The sequence below is a fragment of the Biomphalaria glabrata genome, chromosome 12 (genome assembly GCF_947242115.1).
Source record: "Biomphalaria glabrata chromosome 12, xgBioGlab47.1, whole genome shotgun sequence".
Taxonomy (NCBI): Eukaryota; Metazoa; Mollusca; class Gastropoda; family Planorbidae; genus Biomphalaria; species Biomphalaria glabrata.
This window is the reverse complement of record NC_074722.1, coordinates 28,496,510-28,517,998: the sequence shown is the minus strand read 5'-3', so window position 1 is coordinate 28,517,998 and position 21,489 is coordinate 28,496,510.

The window sequence follows — 21,489 nt, the reverse complement described above, 5'->3', positions numbered from 1 at the left end:
TTGAGGGGAAAGAGAGGCAGAGAGGGATGGCGCCCAGTCTAAGTGCAAGAGGTAACATGTCGACGCCAAAACGACAAGAAGTATTATAACTCCTTTCATTGCCATTATTTTAATCTAGGCTTTACAACAGCATTCTAGGGGTGGGGTTGTTGATTTGGCGGGGGGGGGGGGATAGGGAGCTGTTCGATGGAGTAGGGGGAGTGGAGGATAATATCCAAGGTTTAGTCTAAACTTTTTTTTTGAAAATGGTAAATTTGTCCCAATGACTGGGTTAGACATAAACAGGGCTATTTAAACAATTAAGTTCTGCCACAGGCAGTATAGACATTTACTATATTTGTATTTTAATTCCAAACATTGATGTGTTGTTGTTGTTTTTCTGTGATTATATTGTAACATTGACGTTTAAACATATGAGTTCTGAATACGAATATTAAACACTGATTACAAAGGCCACGCTCACTATTAAATGATTCAGGGCTGCTACTGCTAGGGCACTGGGCTCGTGTTCAAACGTCCAAGTGGTCTCAACTTGTCAACACAGGGGCACATTTTGCCTTTAATTATTATCTTTAAAAATTTTGGATTTAAGACAAGATAAGACACGATATGACAAGATAAAGATAAGACAAGATAAAGATAAGACAAGATAAAGATAAGACAAGATAAGACAAGACAAGATAAGACAAGACAAGATAAGACAAGATAAAGATAAGACAAGATAAAGATAAGACAAGACAAGATAAGACAAGACAAGATAAGACAAGACAAGATAAGACAAGATAAAGATAAGACAAGATAAGATAATACAAGATAAAGATAATACAAGATAAAGATAAGACAAGGTAAAGATAAGACAAGATAAAGATAAGACAAGATAAAGATAAGACAAGATAAAGATAAGACAAAATAAAGATAAGGCAAAATAAAGATAAGACCAGATAAAGATAATACAAAGATAAAGATAATACAAGATAAAGATAATACAAGATAAGATAAGATAAGACAAGATAAGACAAGATAAAGATAATACAAGATAAAGATAATACAAGATAAAGAGAAGACAAGATAAAGAGAAGACAAGATAAAGAGAAGACAAAATACGGACAGATAAGACCAGATAAAGATAATACAAGATAAGACAAGACAAGATAAAATAATTTGTATTGATCCAATCAAATGGAAATTCAGTTTGACTACAATTGACAACGTCAGCGTAACTAGTTCCGCTGTAAAGCTCGTTTCACTTCTCGACAACTATTTCTGACCTTGAAAACTAATTGTGACCTTTGAGTTCCCGTGTAATTTAGTAAGCGATTCATAACATTTCGAGCCAGTAGGGGCATCTAGGAAGTTGCCTGAGTGACCAGTTCGTGATGCTTAAGTAGGAAGTAGTTACATGCTGCGGTATTTCCCAGAAGGCAATTGATGAGATATGTTGTGACTTCCGATACAAGTTAATGCTATTGGGAAAGGCAAACTTAATTGTTCTCTTAAATAGTGGAAATGATGCATGGTCTTGTATACCAAATTATGATAGCATAAGATTTAAATCTGAAGACTTTGAGACTCAGCACACAACCAATAGTGATTATCGGTTGTTTTCTAGCTCTCGTGGAACCGTGATACTGTGATTTCGATTTAGTGTATTTGAATAATTCATTCACAACTTGATTTGTAGAACAAACAGGCACTCATTAGTTACATATATAATGACACTTAAGAAATAATGGGTGAATACAACAAGAAAGGATAAATCTAGTATTAGTTCTTCTTACCCTATTATCTTTTCTTTATTTATGGAAATTTAAATCAAGAGAAGAAAAAAAAAGCTGAACGATCCAGAATCAAAAGTAGCATTTTACGTTTGTTTATAATTATCTCTCCTAAGCTACTTGTCTAAAAATATCTAGCGTGGTCATGTCACAGAGCAACTTCCGTTGTTAATAATAACAAGCATATTGCAGACACGTGACAAATGAAATGAACAAAATTCGATGATTTACGAGCAGTTTTAATGACAACAACAACAACAAAAAAACTATGGGTGGTAGGAAAGATGCAATGTGTTGTATATTATTCTCTTACCAATTAATTTGTATTTCTAACAGAATCTTCGTTCAGTTCTATGCACTGCTTCATGCGAGGCTCCCACCTCACGGACTGCCCTAAAGGTCTAAATAGTTGGCGTAGAGTCTTTAGGAAAAGGAAAAGTATGAGCCAAACTTTCAAATATCCGAAACATTAAGCGCCAAAATGTGAGCCAAAGCTTATACTATAGTATCTGAAATATTAGAGCCAAATGACTTCTCTGTTATTTCTTTGACTCCTTCTCTTTCGTCTTCATCCTGGTCCTCTTCATTATTGTTTCTCTTAAATCTTTTTCTAGTTTTCCACATTTTACTACACCTCTGTTTCTCTCTCTCTCTCTCTCTCTCTCTCTCTCTCTCTCTCATATTCTCCTTTTCTCTACCCATTCTTCTTCTCTTCCTCAATACTTACTCCTTTTCTTTCCATTTTTGTTCCTCTCCCCCCCCCTCTCTCTCTCCCTTTCTTATACCCTTTTCTATGTTTTTCACATTCACTCACCTGCCATTTTCTCCCTCTTTCTATCTCTCTCTCTCTTACTTTCTCCATTTTTACTTCTTTCTCTCTATTAGTCTCTCTCTCTATTTCTGTCTCTTTACACTCTATTTTTTCTCCCTTCTCTTTCGTTTTATTCTCTTTTTTTCGACCCCCCCTCTCTCGTTGTCTCTTCTCCTCTAGCTCTCTCCTTTTATCTTTTACCTCTCTAATCTTCTAATCTTTCTTTTTCTCGTTCTTTTCTCCTCTTTTTTTCTCTTCTCCCCCTCCCCCAACTCTTACTTTCTCTCCCTTCTCTTCTCCATCCTTTTATTGTATCTCTTACTTTCTCCCTTCTCTTCTCCATCCTTTTAATGTATCTCTTACTTTCTCCCTTCTCTTGTCCATCCTTTTATTGTATCTCTTACTTTCTCCCTTCTCTTCTCCCCCTCCCCCAACTCTTACTTTCTCTCCCTTCTCTTCTCCATCCTTTTATTGTATCTCTTACTTTCTCCCTTCTCTTCTCCATCCTTTTATTGTATCTCTTACTTTCTCCCTTCTCTTCTCCATCCTTTTATTGTATCGCTTACTTTCTCCCTTCTCTTCTCCATCCTTTTATTGTATCTCTTACTTTCTCCCTTCTCTTCTCCATCCTTTTATTGTATCTCTTACTTTCTCCCTTCTCTTCTCCATCCTTTTAATGTATCTCTTACTTTCTCCCAGTTCTTGAGACTTTTCCGAAACGTCAAGTGATGCGGAGTTGTCTCGATCAGATCCTATCAACTCCAAGAGCTGGAAGCTTACCCACTTGCAAGATCATCATCCTGGCCTAATCTTTCATCTGTCCACTATGACGGCCAAATTTGACTTCCCCCCGCCCCCAACAAAAAAAAAAGGGGGGGTGGGCTCGACTGAAGCATGGGTGCAAATTAGCGGAGAGGGAGACCGATTGTTCAGTTATCTCCCATCACGCCACTATCTCCATCCTTTAGCTACCAGCTGCTGGAGGTGACGGCACGATGACCACTTGGGGCCAAACCTCTTAGCCCAGTGACTCAGGGACTTGTCCCCGACGATTAATATCTTATTAACTCATCAGCATAACCGCCATCTTTCTCTTCATCTTCAAGGGGTTTTTTTTTTGGCCCGTCTCGTCGATCCGCCCTTACCCCGCCTCGCCACTTGTTGTTAAATTGAGATGCTAATCTGTCGTCTGCTAGTCTTTTTTTTTTATTCTAACGCTCTCAAACCCCGTCTTCCCGCTTTAAAAACGATTTGGGTTAATTTAGAAACAACAACTGTCTGCTCTGCCTTCATAGACCTTCAGATGCGTTCAGAGACCTTTACAGACCTTCAGAGGCGTTCAAGAGACCTGCACGAATCTATACATCAGACACTAAGGCGTAATTTAAAATAAAATATGTTGCGATGATAAATGTTGAAAGTGTAAATGACCGACACGCGTTCTGAATGTAAATGTCCCCAATTGATATCAAATGACATTTTGCAAATGTAAAAATCTTTACTAAAATACATGATGAGCACAAATGACAAAGATGACATTTAAAAGGCATCTACCATCCTTTTTTTGTTTTTGTTTTTGTTTAAACTACCTAGAATATACTTACTTCACAAAAGATATCCTATTTTTCCACTTGTATTAATAAAATCACTTCTATTGGTTAATTTTTTTTTTTGGAGGGAGGGGGAAGCATATCTAATTAATGTGGTGACACATATAACTATCAAATTCCTTTATGATGATTGCAAACAATAATAACTGTAGTGTTGATATTGTTAACATTTAGTTATTCGGATATAGGTTTGATCGTATTGGTAAATATAACTAATATTTTAGGCATCTTGCATAGGAGAATGCATGGAATGGTGAATAAGAGAATGCATGGGATAGTACATTTGATAATACAAGGAATGGTGAATGTACTAGTGCTTGGGATAGAACTTGGGATAATACTTTGGATAGCACATAGCATAATGCATGGGATGTTTCATGGGATAGTGCTTGAAATAATGTATGGGAAAATTATGGAATAATTTTGGGATAAGGCATAGAATAATGTATATGATAATCTATGGCATAATGTATTTGATCGGATAGCTCAAATCGGATAAAATTTATGGAACAGTGCACGGGATAGTACATCTAATAATGTATATTAAGGCTTTTCTGGGTATTACAATATACTCAATTTGATTGCGATGTGAAAACATTATTATTTTTAATTTGATGCTAACAAAATGAACTTTAATTTAAAATGTCTTTTTCCTATGACCTTAAAGATAAAAAAAAAAGGTCCGTTTAAGATGAACAAATATCTTCATTCCACATTAAAAGGGCTACCGAGGTCTCATTCTGAAATGCCTTATCCGCTTGCAATCGGCACCTTCGGGGTCACGGAGGTCACGCTGCAATAGATAAAAGCCAAAAGCTCAACGTTTGCTCCACACAATCGTCTGCTCCACACAATCGTCTGCTCCACATAATCGTCTGCCCCACACAATCTTCTGCTCCGCACAATCTTCTGCTCCACAAAATCGTCTGCTCCACATAATCGTCTGCCCCACACAATCTTCTGCTCCGCACAATCTTCTGCTCCACAAAATCGTCTGCTCCACATAATCGTCTGCCCCACACAATCTTCTGCTCCACACAATCTTCTGCTCCACAAAATCGTCTGATCCACACAATCGTCTGCTCCACACAATCGTCTGATCCACACAATCGTCTGATCCACACAATCAACCCTTCTCCCAGCGACTCCCACCCCCGTTGTGACACAACTTCTTGCTTTACTCGAAGAGAATCTCTCCAAATTAATTCAGTCACGTCTCTGATTTATTCCCAGAGAAATAAATTACGTCTTGCGGGAACATAAAATTTGTTTAAAGCGGTTTCTTTCCAATAAAGTCGCGAAGATAAGCGCCCAGTCCTCACGGCTGCAGGGAACCAGACATTAAAAAAAAAACAATAACAACATTTTCTTACAGAAACTGGGATGTTTATTCTCGGCAATCAAAACACAAATTGGCCATTTCATTTGCTCGCGCCGAAATGAGCGTCTCGTCTGCTAGCAGTTAAATTGAAATAAATAAAAAAGGGGGATGACCTTCCTCTTACCGCCAACCCTGTTAATCAATAAGTATAGTGACATCAACTAGAGATGACTGGCGACAGAAACGACGGAGATTCGAACTCCTCCAAGAGCCGATTCTGAGTACCCCGTAACACTTTCAGTGGCGCATTAGACAATGTTTGTGAATGGTGTCAAGGCCCTTATAATTTTCATCAGAAATTCATGGAAGGCCTATCATTAACGAGATAGCAGAAGATAAGTGCCCCCCCCCCTGGACTCGTTGAAATAAGTTTTAAAGAACAGAGGGCAAATTTACCTTTGGGCAACACTTGCCAGATCAGCTACACATCAGGTGTGTTTAAAGCGTGTTGAAAAGATCAAGCGTGTTCATTTCAAATTGAAGTTCGCTACCGCAAAAATTGTTACACAACGCTTAAAGAGTAGCCACTCTTACCTATAAAAGTACACTTCCATTCAGAAAATAAACGTATCTTTTCTCGGCTGCTTTTATACACTTAACATACAAACAAACAACAACATTTACAGCATTGTTAGGGCAAAATGTAAATACAGTGAATCCAGTGAATCGGGCCACTGGTTAATTCTTTATTTGAACCAAATCATACAGTATGGTACAGTCGGAATCTGTTTATTGTCGTCTGACCTATCTATGACCTGCTGACGACAATGCCGTTTATCTTGCATCCTTCACAACCAATCGCCAGCCTCTTCCCACCGTCGCCATAGAAACACTCACACACACACTCCACGACAAAAGGGAGAAGGGGGGATAGGGGAAGTATTCTGTTTCTGCCTACTGCATAAGTCTAATTGCCCCCCCTGTAACATAAGTTTTACCACCATTGACAGGATCAGCTACTCCCCTGACATAATAACATGATACTAAGTGCATGCGATGTCTATGTAGTCCTACCGTATCTCTGCTTTATCCATATTATTTTCTTATTTCTATTAGTTTCATATATTATCCACGCTCCATTAAACTCAGCATTAATCCATCCTGTAGTCCTATATCACGCGTCCCTAATCCCCCAGACAGCCATACTGTTTGGGGTATTTTAAAGAAATGTCTGATCTGATAGTTTACCTTAGTTACGAGGTAGCCACGACCACCCCATTTCTTCCATGTCCCCCCCCGCCCCCTCCCCAGTCACTCCTAAAGCCTTCCCTATCTCGGCGCCACATCTCCAGTACTGACATCAAGTTGATACCTTCGCCGCTCCAATATTTTTTATTGCCCTGAGGCGCCCCCAGCGCGGTAGGTCATATTTATGGCCCCCTTGCTGCCGTGGTCCTTGGTGTAACTATTTACTTCTTTTAATGTGACATGGGGCGCCTTCCGCAGGGTGGCTGTGGGGGGTGAGGCATTGGAGGAGGAAGGGGGTGAGTAGCAGAAGTAGAAATACCTATTTTGGAAACAAGAGAAGGAGATAAAGAGAGAAGGAGAGAAATGTATAAAGAGAGAAGAGATATACATTGAGACGTAGACAAGTGAGCAGTGGCGTTGCTAGGAATTGGCCATCATTTGGAGGCCGGGGGGGCGCTTTACTTCTTATGGGGCCCCTGCATTTTGAGTAATATTTAATGTAAAAAAACACTCACATGAGGGCCCCCCTCAAGTTGGGGCTCGGGAGGATTCTCAAATTTCCTCCCTCCCTCTCCACACTCAAGCTACGCCTCTGCCAATGAGATGGAGTGAGAAAAGGAGATAGAGAGATAAAGATAGAAGGAATGAATGAATCATAATAGAGAATTCCAATACAGATATGCAATGACAAGAGCGTGGCAAAAGGGAGAGAGAGAGAGAGAGAGATACAGAGAAAGAGAGATGAAGAATAAAGAGTTAAGCATTATGATAATTAAAGGGCATGTGGCTGAGTGATAAAGCGCTTGGCCACTTGACCAATGGTCTCGGGCTTGAAGACTTTTAATTTCGGAATTGTTAAGGTGCCTCTGTCTGAGTCCGCCCAACTCTAGTGGGTACTGACATTATACGGGGAAAGTAATGGCGGTTGGTCGTTGTTTCGGCCATAGAAACAGATGGCCTTTACATCATCTACTCTACAGATTACATGGTCTGATGGATACTTATGTACTTGAATTAAGATACTTATGTACTTGAATTAAGATAGTTACTGTGAAAAAAGAAAATTAATATACATAATAATACTCGGAGATATATAGCTAGATGGATAGAAATATATATGAAGAGAGAGAGAGATAGAGAGAGAGCGAGAGAGAGACAGACAGACAGACAGACAGGAAGACAGAGAGGAAAGAGTTAAACTGCCTGCCTGGTCGTGCTTTATGCGCTCTGGGCTGTCGCCCCAACGGCCTTTCGCCGTCATCTTGTTGTAGGTTTTGGGATAGGAAGTTAAATCTTCAAATCTGAAGGAACATCCGAAACACGTCAAACAAAATTATGTTCCACTACTTACTTAAGTAAGAAAGAAAGATTCAAGTCTTTTATCACCAATCCAACAACTTCTAGCCTCTAAGTTATTCCGAACGTTCGAATGAATGTACACAGTGTGATCGACCACAGAGAATGACTTTGAGCTTTAGGGAGATGTTGGGGGTAGGGTTGGATCTCTAATATAAATAGAAAAGCCGTTTTTGTAATACACAAGTCTAGATGAAATAAATTTGTTGTGTGGATTCTTCTTGTTTAAATAAGATATTACGCACTATATTGCTAGCTTTATAAATTACTTACTTGGGGGCTAAAATCAATTTCCTGCCCCTTTTTTTTTTTTAAACTGGGCCGCATAAAATAGAAATGTGTCAGTTACTGTACATGTTTCTTTTTTATTTTGATATTGGCCTCTATATTGTTGTGTTACGAGGAAGGATTGAACATTGCATTGTTATTGGCAGTGGCGTGCCACAAAGGACCCTCTTAGGGGTTTTTGGAGCGCTGTAAGCCCCCTCTCCCCCCCCCCTTCCACGGCGCCATTTCCTGCTCCTGCATAACCAGCTTCTCTTGGCTCCTAAATATATATTTCGTTAAACGTAAACAGTAAGACATGCAAGCGACAAATAAAAAAGAAGTTTTTTTTTTTTTTAATTGCTTCGAATTTTAAGACCATGATCTACGTAAAAACACTAGATACTTTTGTGGGTACTTATGGTGTGATCGTTAAATTATGCTAGAAAGGGGACATTTAGGAAAGAAAAGAATAGTACAAATACGCTGGTTCCACTACATTTATTTGTATTTAAGAGCATGTCTTCTATCTGTTCGGTCTGAAAACATATATCATGGCTGGATGGCTGCCTGGTCGTGCGGTTTGGGCGCTGGACTGTCGTTCGGATTTATCGACGGTCGAGGGTTCAAACCCTGCCCGCTCCCATTCCCCGTCGTCCAGCGGGAGGTTTGGACTAGGAAGTAAACTATCTTCAACTCTGAAGGAACATCCGAAACATGTAAAACATTTTACTAAAAACAAAACATATAACATCGTGGAACATTATTTCGTTTTGACACTCAAATGACAAGGAATGCTTCTATAGACAGCAGAAAGACGGAAAGAAGGCCGGCTCTCACATTGTGTATTCCGTACGTATTAATTGTCTTCTTAAATATGTTTTATGTGTGTTGTAACGATTGCCTTCAAACAGGGGTAGGCAACTTTTTTACTTGATGGTTTAAAAAATTATTTTTTTTAAAAGTTATAATATTTAAAACAATAAACAAAATATTCTGTACAGTAGTTTAATATTTAGTTTACTTTGGGGGAAAAATGATAAAAGTTTATTCATGCCTTTGAATTTTTCAACATTTATTTGTATTATTTTTTTTATTTGCAGTATCTCTCTCTATATATATATATATCAATATTCTTATCTTACCTTATGTAATACAGACGTTACTTCGAAAAATAAGCTCCACAATTTAGAAGTGTCATGCATCTAGTCATGCATGTTAACCAATGACTTGAATTCTGCCAAGTCACTGGTTTTCCTGGCTAGCTTAGGCAACCCATTTCATGCTCTAATAAACCTAGGGAATAAGGAACATTTGTACAAATTTGACCTAGCATATGGAACGAGGAATATGCCTTTATCTTTGTGTCTTTCTGAGTATTTTATTTGATTTATCGCTGACTCTCTCACTGTCTTTCTATGTCTCTATCTTTCACCCCTCCCCCTGAAACATACAAACAAACAACAAAAAAAAAAAAACTCGAGTCAAAATATTAAGGAAGAATAGAGATAAGGCTAAAACTAAATCATTTGAAAAACGAATACAAAATAGAAAATATTTTGTGCCTCAACTCGCAGTGAGAGAAATGGTCTAATTGCTCTATTTTTAACATCAACACTGACCCTTATAAAAAAATATTTAAAAAAATAAAGCGCCATGGGGGAGCTAATTTACTACCTTTTACACACATTTAAACGATACCAAGGCACCAAGGTGGCGTTAGCTGCAGGGCAATATCCTCCCTCCTAGTGAGTCTTTTTTTTTTTTTTTTTGGTCACCGTGGAGGACACGTGGTCATTGCCTTTTCTCCACCCACCCCCCTTTTTTTTTTCGGTTTTTAAAGGTTACTAGCCCATATTCTTAAAATTGTTGATTTAATGTACAGTCCCCTCTGCCCCCTCCAACCAATCTATGCTTAAGTGAGAAAAAAAAAGCTCACTCTCTTACAGAATGTTGTAGCGAGACCAATCGTTTTTGAAGGCCTGCAACGTCAGAACCTGTGGGCAGTTTAGAACAATAGCTCGTACAGAACTGTGACGTGGCGACTAGCCAGTCTCCACTGCTCACGCGTTTGCCGTTGCGGGCCAGTGTTCATGCTTTCTGTGATGATTGGTTTCGGCTGTAGGGTGTAGATCTAAGCTTATGAAAGTTTGTTATATCCTTCAGTAACTCATTTAGTTCTTTTGTTGTTGTTTTTTTTACTTGAAGAACTGTTCCCCCTGCTGTGTAATAATTCATAGAATTAAGAAAGTTTCGAATGAACAGGTAGCTCAACGTCACGGCCGGATATAACCCACGGGCCTTAGTTTGGACATCACTGTCCAACCCAACACAGCACTGTAGTGTCTCTTACTACCCCCAAATCCTCTCCTGGATGAGGAAAGAGTTCCTCATTGCGAAAAGTGGCCACCGAAGTATTCATAAATTACGACAGGTGAAGTCAGTGCTAAGACTTCTTGAGTTCTAAGACTGGTTCATTTTCTTGAACTATTCACTTCATATCTAGATAATCGCTAAGATGAACAAGTCAAAGCTTCCTTCACCTCCAATGAACGGATGCAGTTGCAACATTAAACCTAGATCTTCAGGTTATGTTAACGCACTAAACCCAGTCCCTAAGTTTCTTGGGTTAAAAAAAATGTTCTACGAATGTGCCGTCGATAAACCCGAACATCATCTGTCTCGTCAAGTGATGCATCCTTTGCGGTACATCATCTGTTTGACGCCGGGTTTCAAGATGGCGGATTGTCGTCCGCTAACGAAGCCAGACGGAGATAATGAGCTGGGCGGGAGAGTAGTGTCCCCTTGCACACGTGGACAAAGACGCGCCATCTTTTTTTCACAGTCGGGAAGACGGTGAATTATCGACCTTTCTATCCGTGTATATATCTACCTACATTTTTTTTTTTTTTTTGTGACTGGCGGCGAGAGAAATTAGAGGTGTGCCGACTCCCACCCTTGACATACGACGCTGGTGTGTATTCATCTTATAATGTATGGTGACAATTATAGAGCGAAAAATAGGAGATGTGGATTTATTTTAAAATAATGAAAGATAGAAAAAAAAAAGTCAAACTCTAATAGAAGGAGAATTACTTTGTCAGAGTCAAAGGTCTGAAGAATAATTTGATGTGTTAATTACACGTGAGCTTGGGGGGAAAAAATGGCTTGGGTCCCTTTGAATAACGGGAGTTGACGAATAGAAGTAAATGAGGGTGGGGGGAGGGAGGGGAGTTCACGTGGGAGCTAATTATTCTCATCTTGAATCATACAACATGAACAGCACCCCAACATAGGCGCCCTATTGTTCCGACTCGTCTCACGGAGAACGGCGCCCCAAACATGGCCGCCCCCCATTGTTGAAGCTCATCTCATAGAGAACACTGTGGGACGAACAATGTGGAAGGTCGGATAATTTTCGTGCCCGCAGGCGCTTTGGGGGGGGGGGGGGAAGAGGTTGTTTTCTGTCTTTCCTCTTTTCCCTTTCAGTTTTCTCCTTTTGAGCGTGCTTAAAAAAAAAAAAAAGAAAGTAATGATAAAAATGATGGGCCTCGCCAATGGGGCTTCCATCTTAATATATATATATATATATAAATATATATATATATATATATATATATATATATATATATATATATATATATATATATATATATATATATATATATATATATATATATATATATATATATATAACAGAATAAATGAAAATGTAATGAACACCACTATAATAAAACAATTAGTGAGGTTTGTATGGACTATTCCGTCCTACTGTTAATTAGGCGGATGAGTGATAAAGCGCTTGGCATCCGAACCAAGGAATCTCGAGTTCAAATCTCAATGAAGACTGGAATTTTTAGCTTAAGGATCATTCGGATGTCACAGAGTTAATCAAAACTCTGATGCGTACGTTGGGAAAAGTCAAATCTGTTGGCCCTTGTGCTGGCCACTTGACACCGTTGTCAACCGCCGGCCATAGAAACAGACTAGCTTTACATCATTTGCACCCATGGATCCCATGGATTTGTCATCAGTGTATATATAACAATGAGATGCCCTTGTACCTTAGCGAACTGATTACTCCATATGTCCCCCAGAGAGCCCTGCGCTCAATGGACTGAACGCTTTTAGTAGTGCCACGTTTCTCCCTCAAAAGCTACGGTCTGCGTGCTTTTTCAGTTCACGGACCAAAGGTTTGGAACTCACTCCCCATTGATCTCAGACAGACAACATGCTACACCACTTTTAAGAAGAACATTAAGACCTATCTGTTTAAAACTTTTTTAGATTAACTGTCATTTTAGTTCTCGTGTTTTTGTTTGTAATGTTGTTACAGCGCCTTGAGCCTACATTTTGTTTGTTAACAGCGCTTTATAAATAAAATTATTATTATTATTATTATTATCCCAAGGTTAGAAAGGGTTACCTTTTACCTTACTCTTAAGTCTAACCTTATTAGCACACCAATTTGCAGTATACTTGAAACAATAGTCCTTCTGTGTTAACTGGACAGAGTCTTAGCCAGATTGCAGATGTCATAGACAGTCATACACAACAGAAGCAGAAAGAAGGGTGAAAATGCAACGGCGCCTGGTGATTATATATGCCCAACCTGCGATCGCAGCTGTGTATCAAGGATTGGCCTCTTTTGTCACACAAGAAGTTGCAAAGGGAAAAGAACGTCTTTCTAGACGTAAAATGCCACAGAATGTCTTAGCCATCTATATAGCGAAGTCTTTGTCTTCATATTAAAACAACACACCCAGTAAAGAATGGAAATTCCTAACACATCAAGTCTGCCAAACAAGAATTAAGACATGCTTGAATCAAAGCATTAAGTCCAGGTGAAATAGATTTGTTAAGTCAAATTGGTAGTTTTTGTAAAACTGAACTGACCGAAGCAGCTGATCATCGAACCTTAGGCCAGGGCTCGCATCTTTTTATATACTCTTTTATTTCATCTAAAGGGGCACGGTGGCTGAGTATTTAAGCGCTTGGCTTCCGAACCTGGGGTCTTGGGTTCGAATCTCGGTAAAGACTGGAATTTTGAATTTTGGGGTTTATAGGATAGGATAGGGATGAATCCAACCAGCTCTAATGGATACTTGACTTGATTTGGGAAAGTAAATGCCGCTGGTCATTGTGCTGGCCACATGACACCCTGCTCGTTAACCGCTGGCCAAAGAAACGGATGACTTTAACATCATCTGGCGTATAGATCGCAAGGTCTGAAAGGGGAAATCTGCTTTGCTTGCGTCACCTGATGTCTTTTCGTTAGTTCTACATAGACTTGTGACATCACTAGAATTTTCCGTCCTAATTCTAGTTGTATAAGTGATTAGTTGAATACATAAATAAATGACGTCATTACTTTTTTTTTCTTCTTTATATCAATGCTTGAGAACACAAGCGAATAACGTCATTCTACATATTTTTTACAATCGTATACATGGTTCAATGCTAGGTTGCCCAATGGGAAGCATTTATAATCACTTATTTTAATTTGTAATGGCTGATTGAGAAATGAGACGCAGATAGTCAGATCCTAACAATATACTTGAATAGATAGATAGATAGATAGATAGATAGATAGATAGATAGATAGATAGATAGATAGATAGATAGATAGATAGATAGATAGATAGATAGATAGAGGTGGCTGAGTGGTAAAGCACTAGACTTCTGAAACCGGGACTCCCGGGTTCGAATCCTATTGAAGGCTGGGATTAAGTATCTGTATGGAGCCTCTGAGTCCACCCAGCTCTAATGGATACCTGACATTAGCAGGGGAAAAGTAAAGTCGGTTGGTCGTTGTGGTGGCCACATGACACCCTCGTTAACCGTGGGCTCTCAGAAACAGATGACCTTATCATCTGCAAGGTCTGAAAGGGGACAGACAGACAGATAGAAAGAGAGAGAGAGAGAAAGAGACAGACGGACAGACAGACAGTCAGACAGACAGATAGATAGATAGATAGATAGATAGATAGATAGATAGATAGATAGATAGATGGATAGATAGATAGATAGATAGATATATAGATAGATAGATAGATAGATAGATAGATAGATAGATAGATAGATAGATAGATAGATAGAAAGTTGTTTTTTTTTTCGAAATAAGCTCAGAAGCTTTGAGGGTCATTATTTTTGCAGTACAAAACAAATAAATTAGTCCACTGCCTGACCACAATATCTTCACTTAGGACAATGAGATCCCCCCCCCCTCCCCCGGCCTATTTTTTTTACCACAGTCTAAAAACAGGAACAGATAGCAGAACGGGGGGGGGGGGAAGTTATATGAGGTAAATCTTCCATGACAGTCACTGATGCCTCGTTCTGGCCTCAAGCAGCAGTATATATTTCCGGTTGATGCGCGCATGTGGAGAGGTGGGGGGTGGGTGAAGTCTACTCAAACGTACGGTTGCCACGCGACGTGTGGAAGCTTCATTTCACCCACAAATTTATTTTTTTTCTTCTTTCTCGTTCTCTCCATCCAGGCGTAGAAACTTGATGAGGCTTCGCCTCAAGGTGGAAAGAAAAAACGGGAGGATATTTAGAGAGCTGTACATGATACTTATACTGGCTGAGTGAGTGAGTAATTATGAAGAGAGAGAGAGAAAGAAAGAAAGAAAAAGAGGAAGAGAGAGAGAGAGGGAGAAAGGGAAAGAGAGAGAGAAAAAAACAGAGGAAGAAAAACAGAGAGAGAAAGAAAGAGAGAAAGAGTGAGAGGGAAAGAGAGAGAGAGAGAGAGAGAGAAAGAGAGAGTAGTTCCACTCTGATGGAACACCTTCGCATGACCAGCCCTAAACTGAAACTTATAATCATCCCGTGCGGCTCCCCGGTAACGCCCTAACAAGCAGGTATCATGCCCTTGGTTTATGAGCCTGTCGACGCCTACGGGCGCCACCCCCCCCCTCCCACCACGCTCCCCATCTAGCCCCCACTAGGTAAGATCACCATCATTTGTCATCGACCCAGGTTGCGGGAGCCAGGGGTAAAGGCGTAAAGATAGAGACGTCAGGACGAGGGAGCGCGAGACAAAGGAGTCTCCCGGAAAGAAGAGAGGCGTGCCGTGATCATGGCGCATTGTGGGTCCCCGTCTTCTAGGTTTACACCCAACAATCTGTCTGTCTGTTACACCCAACAATCTGTCTGTCTGTTCTCTTGTCTTTATCTTTTTTAATGACCTTATTAGAAGTGGTCCTGATTTTTTAGAGCACTTTTCGATTCCAGCACAGTATCAAATTTAATACATTAAAAAAAAAAACAACAACAAAAATACGTTGCTGTCGAAACCTTTTCGATTGCTTGATTACAATACTTCTGTTCAAGTCATGGAACCTGGAACCTGGCACCTGCATAGACACTGATATCAAAACGGCTCTAACGATGTTCCTAAGAATTCAACTGTTGATGTATATTGCATAGAAAAGAATTATTAGTTGTCCACTTGGGGAAAACTCTCGTTATAATTGTTAAAAGTATAAAAGAAATATATTTAAATTAGGCAATAACTGGAGTAAAGCCGAAGTGTAGCAATAACTGAGATGTTTATTAAATTGAAAGTTGCTAGAAGTTTATTCATTGATAATCGAAGCTTTCCTCTATATTTATGGGTAAATTTGTTACATGTTGCGTCTAGATTCTAGGTATAGAAGAAGATCTACTTCTAGACTAGATCTTAAGACTTCTAAATCAGATACGTGTAATGAAGGGACCAATAAATACATTCTTTCTTATACAAGTAATTAGTCCCGCCCACCTCATCGGTACAATTGTTAAAAAAAAAAAAAAACTGGCGGTGTCTAAATCACAAGTTCGATATCCGGTTTGAGGTAATTTATTTTTTTAAATATTTTATTTTATTACAGTTGTATAACGGAGTTATTTTTTAAAATGTATTTTTATTGTTTTAATTATTGTTTTACTACCTCCGTCCTTAAACGTAGCAAACATAATAACTCAAAGAAAAGCAAATAGCATGATGTCAAAGAAATATAAGAAAACAACAACTATGGGATGCCCAGAAACAAAAGAACTATGATATGTTCAGAAACAAAAGAACTATGGTATGTTCAGAAACAAAAAAAATATGGTATGTTCAGAAACAGAAGAACTATGGTATGTTCAGAAACAAAAGAACTATGGTATGTTCAGAAACAAAAGAACTATGGTATGTTCAGAAACAAAAGCACTAAGGTATGTTCCGAAACAGAAGAACTATGATATGTTCAGAAACAGAAGAACTATGGTATGTTTAGAAACAAAAGAACTATGGTATGTTCAGAAACAAAAGAACTATGGTATGTTCAGAAACAAAAGAACTATGGTATGTTCAGAAACAAAAGAACTATGGTATAGTCAGAAACAGAAGAACTATGGTATGTTCAGAAACAAAAGAACTATGGTATAGTCAGAAACAAAAGAACTATGGTATGTTCAGAAACAAAAGAACTATGGTATAGTCAGAAACAAAAGAACTATGGAATGTTCAGAAACAAAAGAACTATGGTATGTTCAGAAACAAAAGAACTATGGTATGTTCAGAAACAAAAGAACTATGGTATAGTCAGAAACAAAAGAACTATGGTATGTTCAGAAACAAAAGAACTATGGTATGTTCAGAAACAAAAGAACTATGGTATGTTCAGAAACAAAAGAACTATGGTATGTTCAGAAACAAAAGCACTATGGTATGTTCAGAAACAAAAGAACTATGGTATGTTCAGAAACAAAAGAACTATGGTAAGTTCAGAAACAAAAGAACTATGGTATGTTCAGAAACAAAAGAACTATGGTATAGTCAGAAACAAAAGAACTATGGTATGTTCAGAAACAAAAGAACTATGGTATGTTCAGAAACAAAAGAACTATGGTATGTTCAGAAACAGAAGAACTATGGTATGTTCAGAAACAAAAGCACTATGGTATGTTCAGAAACAAATGAACTATGGGATTTTATTTTTACATCGTTGCTCAGACAGTTTAGTCCTCTTGTTTCATCTCGATCTAGATTGTATAAAGATATCCCTAGACTCTAGAGCTAGATCATTGAAGTGTTTTTATGTTCATTTCACTATAGTTTTTGTTTTTCACGTCAGAAATAATTCACTTCTTCTTGGAAATTGTAATTTTGGCATCACGATAAGCTACAGCATTGTCATCAGATACTCTAGTGCACCTTCAACTGTCCCTTAGTCTGTTGGGATGTTGGGGCACCATACAAGATCTGTGGACCGTCTTTCTCAATTCCTCTGTCTCTTGCCTTGGATAGAACCTTTTTCAACGGCAGGCCCGTCCATTCTTTTATGTTGCCTTCCTATCACTTTCTCTGTCTTCATCTTCTTTTTCTTGGTACTGTTCTCTAAAGGAAGGTCTTTGCAGGGCCTGAAGACCTTGTAATATGGCCATAGAGTTTTAGTTTTTTTTTTTAATAGATTGCAGGTCATCGTGGAGTCCAATCGCTGTAGTAACCCTGTCTCTAATCTCTTCGTTTGTGATGAGGTCTTTAAGTGTAGCATCTGTAGCATCTCAATTCAATTGTGTCCTTTCTAGCTCAGTAGTCAGCGCCCAAGACTCGCAAGCATATAAGAATGTTTCCATGACGGCATCAATCTGACTTTGGTATTGAGGGCTATGCCTTTGTCTTTCCATTGCAAAACTCAAAACAATACCCTAACTACTCCTCTGAGATTCTCTGTTTCTAACCTCTCTTTGTCTGACTCTTTGTCGCTGTCTTTTTTTCTCAGTCTCTCTGTGTTCGTCAATCTCTGTCTCTCTTCCTCTTTGCCTCTTTTTTTCACTCTCTCTCTCTCTCTGTTTAATTTTTCTTCCCATGAAAAACATTTCAGAAAAAAACAATTGCTACCAATAACGGTCGTTGACTATATAGTCTATCTACTCTCGAGCTATTAAGCTCTTCGGCCAACGACTCCTATTGAGATGGGAAAAAAAAAACTCGGGGGGACAAGTGTATATTCTGACACCGGGGCGTAAATTAAGAGAAAGGATTGAGCCCACGCTGCCCCATTAGGGGATGCGCCGATGACAAAGCACAGTGAAAATTAAGATAATAATGGCTCGCTTTCCTCTCCGTGCGTCGTCGGCGCTTGTTGATTTTTCAGGGGCGGCTCACTCCCTCGATGAATATGTGGAACTGATACCGCAAATTACTATATGCAGCCCCTACAAGGGCGCTTAGATATTAAGGCTGTTCAAGTAGTTGTGGGGGGGGGGTCGCGAGGGGGAATCGGTGAGCTAGGGTGTTTATCCCTAGCGGACAAGGATTCAGGATTTATTTTTAAAATGATGTTAGTGTGGAGTGCCGATAACAATAGCAGAGATCCTGTGATGAAGGGGCGCCGACTGAAGGGGTGACAGTGGGCGTTTGTTATGGACACTGTGCCTTATGGCTGACGAGATAGTTGTCTCCTTTGGACATGTTCATCTTCTGTTCACGGCTTTCCTTTTCTGAAAAGTCCTTCCTTCTGTGTTTACCTCCCTTCTTCGTCTTCATTTATCTGCCCTTGATTTTATGTAGGCCTTGAGATTTCAAATGTTCTCTCTCACACTTTTGACCGAGGGGAGGGGAGGGTTAAAATAAAAGGTATAAAAGCGAGTGACTATCTCCCCTTTCTCTTTGTCTCGTTATTGGTATAATATCCCATCAAATATATTCACTGATCTATAAAACTCCTCTAGGGAAGACGAGTAATGAGACAACTGGACACCTATTCTATATACAATGCTGAACTTACAGGCTGATGCTTTTACCCACCAGGAGTTGACACCCTAAATTTAGAGGCAGGTTACAATTATATTTCACTTCTGAACAATAATATGTACGTATATAGGTAATAAGCTAGACATTAAAACCTAGAGGTACTGAGTCAGACATTAGAATATATAGGTACTGAGTCAGACATTAGAATATATAGGTACTGAGTCAGACATTAGAATATATAGGTACTGAGTCAGACATTAGATTATATAGGCACTGAGTGAGACATTAGGATATATAGGTACTGTGTCCGATATTAGAGCATATGGATACACTTAATCTATCTTCAAAATAGATGTTCTTCTGCGCTATAAACTAAGATCTGAAAAAAAAAATAGCGTGAAAAGCGTCTAGTCTCGTTGTGAAGTACGATGGATTTATTATTGTTATTATTATTTTTGGAAGAGTTCTTCTTTTAGATACCCATTAAACACTTCTTTCACTATTTTATCCCAGAATCCTATTTTGTCCTATGTGTCTCATATTGACTTTAGCTCCTAAAAAAAAAAATAAACAATTTCTATCTCATTCATAAGACATCTTGGGTTTCTGGTGGTTAGTTTACATTCGAATAGCATTTCCACAGACGACCAAACAGTCTAGTTCAGTGTGTAATTATGACCTTTAAAGACACACGAACTCAAGCTTTTAAACTTATGTCGCAACATTTGCAGTGAAATTGAAGAAGTTTATTTTTTATTCTTATTCAATGGACACAAACGCCTTGGGGCATTCACTTTAGAATAAAATGCAATGCTGTAAAAGAAAAAATTGGATTTAACATAGTTTTTTTTTTGTTGAGTACTTTTATCTAGCTACGCTTGTGTTGGACGCCATAAAAAAAAAAGTAAGAAAGAAAAAAGAGAAGACAAAAAATAAAAAAATAAAAAAAAGAAAAGAAATTAAAGACAGAAAGAAATATAGAATTAGTGACGAATAGAACTATTGGCCAAATGGGAAAGACAAAGAAAGAAAGAAAAATAATTAAGGAAGAAAGAATTAATGAATATTGAATGAATTCAATTAAATGAATGAATACAAATAAAAAGAATGAAAGAAAATTAAGGAAGAAAGAATTAATAAATAGTAGATTTTAAAAGGAAAGAAGAAAAATTAAATGAATGAAAAAAAAAATAGAAAGGAAGAAAGACAAACTGGGATAAGTGTATACTAAGAATGATAACGACCCAAGCGAGGTATTATTGCAGACGATAAGACAGTTCTCCCCGGCAACGAGCTCATTTCAAGCTGAGACGAAGCCGTCACGCTCCTGGTAGGGGCGAAGGTGAAGCGGTCACTTCGTCTGACCATCTCATTGTCCACCAGCGTCCACTGGCGACAGGGAATGAAAGTGAACTATTGTTTAGCACTGGGCTGCGAAGAAAGGTCGTTAAAAAAAAAATAGAGTGATGTGTTGTCTGAGGCCTCACGAGAAAAAAAAAAAGAAGAAGAGAGATCAGTAGAGAGGCTGTACTTCTCAGTTGGTGTCAGAGACCCGGATATTGCCGGAAACAAAAATTCTCTTCCAGCATTCTCAAATGAGTTTGTTTCAGTGTATTTTTTTTTTTAAACTGTGTTGCTGTTGTTATTACAAAGCTTCTATCAACTCACTCTGTCGGGCTGGAATCTTGTACACCTTATCTCTCCCACTTTCCAGTCTCAGATCAAGGTGAAACTATTGCCCCTAACAAAACATGAATCAATGAAAAAAAAAAAAAAAGACAAAATATTTTTTTAATTTAGACCTTTTTTCAGACCTTGTGGTAGGCCACAGAAGCAGATGACCTTTACATTTTATCAATTAGTCATAATTATTTAATCTCGTTTTATTTTATTCTGTTCAACTCGTAATTTCCTGAAAATTAAAATCTAAAATACGCTGGGCTCAAAAGTAAAAAACCCGGGTAGGCTTACTAAATAACTTGGAAACGGCTCTAACTATTTTCCTAGAAATTTGACAGTTGATGTATATAGTTAGGAAAAGAATGGAAACACTGGTGTAAGACTTTAGTTTGACCGAAAAAATAATTTCCAAATAGAAAAAGAACTAAATTTAAATTTGGCGAGAGAACTAGAAAATATTTATCTTGATCGGACTATATGTCTTCGGGTATTTTCGAATATGATTTCATTATTCAAGATTTTAATAAATTAAAGTTCAGGAATATTTTGCGCACCGTTTTCTAAGGCTAGATCTATCATTAGACTATTACAATGTGTAGTAGATTTGCATATTCGCTTAACTAAGATTTTTTTAGGTGGATGGGGGTTGACGGTCGTTGACTTCCAGTACTAAACTGCTGGCAGACGACCAAATCTCT